The sequence below is a fragment of the Phoenix dactylifera genome, chromosome 7 (genome assembly GCF_051530095.1).
Source record: "Phoenix dactylifera cultivar Ajwa chromosome 7, Ajwa_hap1_PhDact_Kaust_v1.1, whole genome shotgun sequence".
NCBI lineage: Eukaryota > Viridiplantae > Streptophyta > Magnoliopsida > Arecales > Arecaceae > Phoenix > Phoenix dactylifera.
This window is the reverse complement of record NC_143196.1, coordinates 24,361,633-24,369,334: the sequence shown is the minus strand read 5'-3', so window position 1 is coordinate 24,369,334 and position 7,702 is coordinate 24,361,633. Positions and strand designations below refer to the sequence as shown.

At 37.8% G+C, this 7,702-nt stretch overlaps 1 pseudogene across 1 annotated transcript in view; it reads right to left on the bottom strand.

Moving 5' to 3' along the window:
• Positions 1-367: 367 nt before the first annotated feature.
• LOC103697783 (mediator of RNA polymerase II transcription subunit 6-like) overlaps positions 368-7,702 on the bottom strand; it is a 19,115-nt pseudogene continuing 11,780 nt past the window's right edge. The window contains exon 4 of the transcript XR_016395836.1: positions 368-471. The product of XR_016395836.1 is annotated as a mediator of RNA polymerase II transcription subunit 6-like (transcript). The remainder of the gene's footprint in view (positions 472-7,702) is intronic.

Here is a 7,702-nt window from a genome sequence, read left to right as displayed (position 1 = left end):
AATCTAGTCCCTTGACTTCCACTTCAGCCAAGTAACTTGACTTTCTAATTTGACAACATCAAATATTTATATAAGATGTCCATTTCTATTTTCTAGTCATATGTCATCTTAGTAAGGGCTCTTTGAAGAACTTGGTTAGGGAAAATTCATGACAGCATATAAACTAAGGCTCTTGTACATGTCAATGTTGGTAGTATTTTTCCAACAGACTCTTTTCACTCAAGTCTGGAAAAGATTGTGAAGAGGTAGAATTTTTCATTTTATTTACATAAGAAAAAAAAATTTATTATTTGTCTCTACCACATGTAAAATGTAATGCATGTCATCAAGAGAATGGTTTTATTGAAAACCATGACCGAGTTAGCTCTCATTGCAATGATGCAAGAATATGGCCAACTCATTTTAATTCCTTGATGTCATTGGTCTCCTCTGCAGTCTTGGACTCAGAGCTGGTGTCTTTATTCTCTGCATCTGTTGCAACAGAAATAACATATAAGTATGTTGAAATAATGAATTTGCAAAGCAAATAATAAAATAAGTTTTCCATTCCTTACAGGAAGGAGAAACATGTACATTACATGTATATATCACACATGCATGATTTTAAAAATATAAAGGTATTGCTGATAGAAAACATAGTTGGAAATTACTTTAATAGTTTATTTTACTCATAGGGAAGTACATTACATGGTCATCGATGAATCCACACAATTACGAATCAAACAACCCTCTTTCCTTTCAGTTTCATGGAAATACAGAAAAATGGTATATTTGTCATTTAACTGCTATCTGTAAATCTTTCTGATACCCCTTTAGAGTTTTTGAGCAACGGTAAATGGTATACACCCTTTGTCATCAAATGGAAAGGAAAAGCCAACTTGTTATTTTAGTACTTTAATCAATGCACTAACGATCGACCAATTTGCTTTTTGGAATATACATTATAAATCAGTTAAAATGTCAAATATTCTTTAGCTAGGGCTGAGAATAGATCGGATGCTAGTATGTCTATATTTTTTCAACAAATACAAATATGGATATGATATTAAATAGATACCAAAATTAGTATCCACAATTGTTCTAAATGGATACAGATACCAATCTAATATGAAGCACATCCATATGTGTTCTGAACAAATATGTTACAAGTCAGATATTAGTTGTGCCCATATGTTTTTTCTAAACAAGTACACGTATAAGTCAGTATTCAGACATAAATCTGACATTTAGAAATATTCAGTAATGAAAACTAACATTAATTACATAATCATAAAGGATGTGAACAAAATTCACAATCCAAATTGAACGTAGCAAATAAATTATTAAGGGTCTAATACATAGTTATTCAACTTGCACAGAGATGGACCTAGTCAAGGGTCTCAAATATGGATATGATATTAAATAGATACCAAATTAGTATCCACAATTGTTCTAAATGAATACAGATACCAATCTAATATGAAGCACATCCATTTGTGTTCTGAACAAGTACATATATAAGTCAGTATTCAGATATAAATCTGATATTTAGAAAAATTCAGTAGTGAAAACTAACATTAATTATATAATCATAAAGGATGTGAACAAAATATATCTGAGATAGACCTAGTCAAGGGTCTCAATAACTGGTTCAACTAGCTATATTAAATATTAAAAATAAAAAATTATTTAAAATAAAAATATACAATATAAAAATATTAAAAATTTTCTACATCAAATACCGCTATGTCTTTTTGATTGAAGCATAAATAAAAAATAATCATGAATTATTTATTATTTGTAGACCTTGTAAGAAAAATTATATAAATGTAGGAATACATAGAAGTTATTAATATTTTTCATTATGTTAACAATAAAGTCCTGAAAATATAATAAAGAATAAAATAAAATATATTGTTTTTCAATTTTTATCAAGGAGAAGAAGATTTATTTTTTTGTAAAATTAATGATTAAAATAAGAATATCACAATATACATCACATGACTATTTAACGACGTGAATAGATTTTGAATAAGTAAAATAAACTACTTATATAAAATAAAACTCAACATTGTTCCGGATTAAAGGTCACTGGTTTGATTCTAGGTTTATTTCGAGGTCTTTCTAGGGGATATGTAGATTTGGATCTAAAAATCTATAAAATCTGAATCTAGATTCGGATCCGAATCTAGTAAGATTTATAAGTAGATAACTAAGTCCAGATCCAGACCTGATTGGACACCAAATTTTTTATCCAAAATCTGATTTATACCAAATAAGGAAACGAATAAAAATAACGGCCTAGTGCATAAGGCTCTCACCATTGTGGGGTTTGGAGAGGATCAAATGTATGCAGCCTTACCCATGTGCAAAAAGGTTATTTCCGTATTTCGAACCCATGACCTCTGTCACAATGGAACAACCTTATTGTTGCACCAAGTCTTATACAGATATCGATCGCATTTTATCTGAACCATTAACAGCCCTACTTTTGGCTCTTCCATTTGTATGAATAGGGTGAAAGAGTATGCCCATCACTTTATAAGTGTAGTAATATTTTAGTTCACATAAAAACTTTTCTCTCATGCCCATGATAGGCCCTACAAGCTTGTATTCTTGCAACAAACTGTCACGCCCCCGCCTCTGCGAGGCATGTGAGGCACCTAGTGCCCACGTGGGGGCCACATGAGGGGGGAACACGGGGCTCCCCTGCCAGATATTGTCCGATTTCGGGGCTTCACGCAAGCGTACTTCACCCCTCCCCGATTTTGTTTTCCATCCAAAACGCATCTGCAGGATTAGGAGACACCCACCTCATATGCCCAGGCTCTAGAACGAGTCTTTCCGATGTGGGACTATTGGGCCTCACACCCTTCCTTCCCACCATCGGACAAGACTCCAGAGCCTGGGCATATAAGGCGGGTGTCTTCTAATCCTGCAGACGCATTTTGGGTGGAAAACAAAACCGGAGAGGGGTGAAGGACGCTTGCGTGAAGCCCCGGAACCGGACAATATCTGGCAGGGGAGCCCCGCGGTCCCCCCTCATATGGCTCCCACATGGGCACTGGGTGCCTCACGTGCCCCGCGGAGGCGGGGGCGTGATATTTGGTATCAGAGCCGAGGACAGCTCTTGTCCGATGGTGGGAAGGGTGTGAAGCCCAATAGTCCCACATCGGAAAGACTCGTTCCAGAGCCTGGGCATATGAGGTGGGTGTCTCCTAATCCTGCAGACGCGTTTTGGGTGGAAAACAAAACCGAGGAGGGGTGAAGGACGCTTGCGTGAAGCCCCAGAACCGGACAATATCTGGCAAGGGAGCCCCGTGTTCCCCCCTCATGTGGCCCCCATGTGGGCACTAGGTGCCTCACGTGCCTCGCAGAGGCAGGGGCGTGACACAAACCCTCCATGACTCAGCAATACATAATGATGCTTAGGTCCAAAAGGAATTAGAAATCCAAAATAGTTAGTATGAAAGCGCAACATCTTCCACATTGACAGCAACATGTACCCGATAAAAGACCATGATGCCCTAACCGCAAGGATACAAGCTTCTTTTTATTACTTGGCAGGTGGCACTATGTCCATCCAAAAGGAATTTGTTAGAAATCTCATGCCTAGCAGACCACTTTCAGTTATTATCTAACACTCTTTGTTAGAAATACAAAGAGAATTGAATATATCTTAAGTCTACAAAATAAGAAACAAATCTTATACCATGATTACCTCATGCACACCAAATCCTACAATACACCCTAAAACATGAGAAAGAAACATAAAACCAAGAAGCACAAAAAGGTATGTGTGACCAGCAATCCAAAAGGATTTGTAATACAACGACAAAAAATACCTAATGCGTCTAATATATCTCAATATCCTATGGTATTATTATGCATCCTCATTTTTGTAATCCACCATTTCTGACATACTTCATCACAAATGACCTAGGACAACCTAAGTTAAGATGCATAATGTCCTAAATTTCCACAATCAGCAATTTCAGAAGCATGTTGAGATCCTTTTTGTGGTGGCCAGCTAGACTTACCTTAGCTAGTTGCACCCCTCTTTTCTTGGGAGATGTCCAAGGTTCAAGCCTTGGACGTGGTGTCCTCACCGTATTTCTTAAAAAGATACCTTTGTACTGAACTGTCAACAACAAGGATTCTGTGGCAGCCCTAAAATTAGGGTTTTTAGACGAGTTTAAAGGTAAAGATGGTGGCTGGTCAGCATTGCGATGGAACAAGAAAAGGACAAACAGGCTCAAAAAGAATATGATTAACTGGCTGGAGGCGACTCTCAGACCTGGAATATGGACCAACCAGATTTGCTTGCAATAGATCATTTTGATATGTTGTTGCAAAGACACACACAATCATTGTTTGGTCCCATATCAGGGGTGTATGTGTGTGTGTGTGTTGGCGGGTGGGTGTATTGGGGAAGTCTTGGGTACTTAAGAAAGCCCAAGGACCCCAATTGATATGATTAACTAGCCTTTTTTGTGATGTCTTAGTGAAGACACCCCCAAGTCGTCATAACATGATAAACTTCTACCCTACTTAATGGCAATGCAAGCTCCTAAACATTCCTGAACCCAAACCTAGCCTTTAGAAGATTTGACTCACCTTGATACCTTTTAGATAATTTTCACCCATTTTTAGATGAATTTTCTCTATTATCTACGCAAATAATGATTCTAGAGCTTTTAATGTTGATCAAAACCTGATCCAAACCTAGATGGAAAAGTTGGAGGGCTCATGTTACATGGATACTAGTCTCACAAAGAGCACATCAAACTATGAAAAAAATCTTAGAATAAGGGTATTTTAATCTTTCTTGAAAGACTAAACAAGAGAAAAATGAAAGTTGTTAAAGAAAATTTGAAAAAAGCCTAAATATGATAGCCCCAAATAGGAATTCCTGGTGCACGGCGATGCATAAAGGCGATGTCAAATAGTTGAGCCAAGGTCCAGTTGGTTACAAGTCATGCATTCATGCACACAAGCCTGCAAGCGCATGCAATGCATGTTAAAATGCATCATGACAGTTTAAAGCGGTTTTGTAGAAAATATAAAATTAATTTTGTAAAAAGAAAGCTTAGTAATTCATGGTTTGCAATACCAGACTATACAAGTCTGCACAGGATGTACCGACACATACCGATAGTTAACTGATACTTAGCATGCCCCTTGAACTGAGATTTGGTACCAAGAACCATAGTAATGACATTATACTGTTAGTATCGTATGGGTACCAAAACCAGTACTACAAACCATGCTTAGTATAAGAAAAAAGGTATAGTAAGGAGTGGAGAAGGGAGGATCTAGAAAGAAACATAGTGTAGCCTTGTGGAGTCAAGCTGGGATATGAAGTTGTAGCCTTGTGGGACAAAGGGCCCATCCAGAATGATACAAGTCGTACAATCTGATGAAAGACAAAGGTCCGCAAAACCGATATCGAAGTGTAATGATATGTTACCAATTCGGTATAATACAATCAATATGGTATTGTACGCACCCCATGATGAAATAGACTTCTAACATTTTTTCTCACTCCCAACCATGGTACTACCTGAAACTGGGCGGTATGAGTCAGTACCAAGCGGTTTTGCTCAGTTTTGCTTGGCTTGAACTGATACAAAATCGTTTGGCTCATATACCGAACTGAACCTCAACACCATACTTGTACCATAACAATATGACTCTGTATGGTCGGCACGGGATAGTATGGGCCGATATGACTAACCCTTGAAAGACAATTTACAATTGATGCATGGCCTCTTTCAACCAAAATTACATACATTAAAATTCAAGATCCGCCAAACCAGTACCAAGATCCGTACCAGTCAGTAGACAGGTCTGTACAGTACCAGTTCGGTACCATACTGGCACACGGTATGCTTGGGCATGTCGATTCCATACTGGCTCGCCCAATTTTTTTTTTAGTTTTTCAAGTTCAATTAATTGGTAATCAATTTTTTTCAACCTTTTCAATAATTGTAAGGCTAATTTAATTTTTTTGATATTTTTATATATATTTTGATATTTTTTAATGTTTCTATGATCATAGTTTAACCTAATAATGCATCTTGTTGTTTTAAAATTATATAAAACATAAAATGATTAGTGAGATATTACATGCTACAATAAGCAACATGAAATATCCTCAAATCAAGTAGTGACATAAAAAATATAAAATAATATAATCAATTATATATATTTAAAGTACAACATACATACTGATATCAAAAATCTAGTCGAATGGCGATGCCTCTCATAGATATCTGAATTATTAGCATAGTCAAGAGGAACATCAGCTATCCCTCTAACCAAGCGGTGTTGTAGTCTTGTATATTCATCTTATAACAAACGCGTTCCGAGTTATAAGCACTCTCGGATCTCTTACTAAAGCTCTGGCTCTGAGATATGTCCTCTGGCTGATAAAACGACTGTGAAGGAGCCCATCCGAATAAGTCGGAAGCAAAATCTAATCCGTAAAATGCTCCGAGCTGCATAGGATAGTAGCCACCGTAAGATGCCTCAGACGCACCAACGCACCATATCATATCCGTACTCGTATAGATCATAAGCTCTCTGGTTGTGGATAATAGGATCCAGTATATGACTCAGAACCTGATACGTTTATGGATCTTACTCTACATGCAAGGTCATCTGTAGCTGCATCATATCTTTCTGAATGATCTCGAAGAGCCCATTTTTTATATGCAATCGTATCCTTGCAGGCTCCACCAGATCATGCACCATGGTCTCTATCCTATGTAGCATGCATAAACTGAGACTCACCAATAAATTGAAGACCACCCTGCGGTTGTCTCATAAATGGTAGTCTCATGTCCTCTACACCTTCCCTAACCAGCAAATCCATGATCACCAGAATTGTTGCTCCTAGTCTCTCAATCTGAGAGAACCGGCTCCTTCACTCTTTATTAGGGTTGCAGGTGCTTTTTGTTTTTCTTTTTTAATGTGCTGGATAGCTGTCTTCTTACCCTTCGTGCCACTCGCTATCTGCTTACCCTTCGTGCCACTCGCTGCATACTTATCCTTTATACCCCTCTTTGTCTGGCTATGTTGGGAGGATGTATGTCGTCCTCCTGATCGAGTCGACCGGATAGCGTAGTGGCCTCGTTTAAGCATCACTCGATTATATCTCTAAAAGAATATTTCGGACAAGAAGTCATGTGGTAACCGGCTTCCCTATGGCTATGGCTAATCAGGTAGAAGGATGCATGAAATATTATAAAATCAAGCCTAAATTAAAAATTTTGGCGCGATCTTCTCTTATTTTATAAATTTTGAGCTATTTTTTAAGCCAAAAAATAGAGAAAATGAGATAGGAGAGAGAAAGCACAACTTATTTAGGCTTGGATCTTCCATCAATCATGTTAACTTGGTGTGATTTTGCAAATTGAGGGGAAGGAAAAACCGATTAGGCCTTAAGACTCTAAATGAAGCAGAGAAGGTATTGGAACCTTTTGACAAAAGAAGAAAAGGGGAAGGAGGCCTAGATCCGGTTCGCACCGAGTTCTAATAGAACCAGCCCAGTTCGCACCAAGTTCAAACCGAACCGGACCGGTTCGCACTGAGTTCAAACGAAACCAGCCAATTTCGAACGATTTCGGCCGATTCGCACGGAGTTCAAACAAAACCGACTGGTTCGATCCAGTTCAGGCCTTTTCCTACTAGTTTCAATCAGTTCGGAATCCATTCTAGC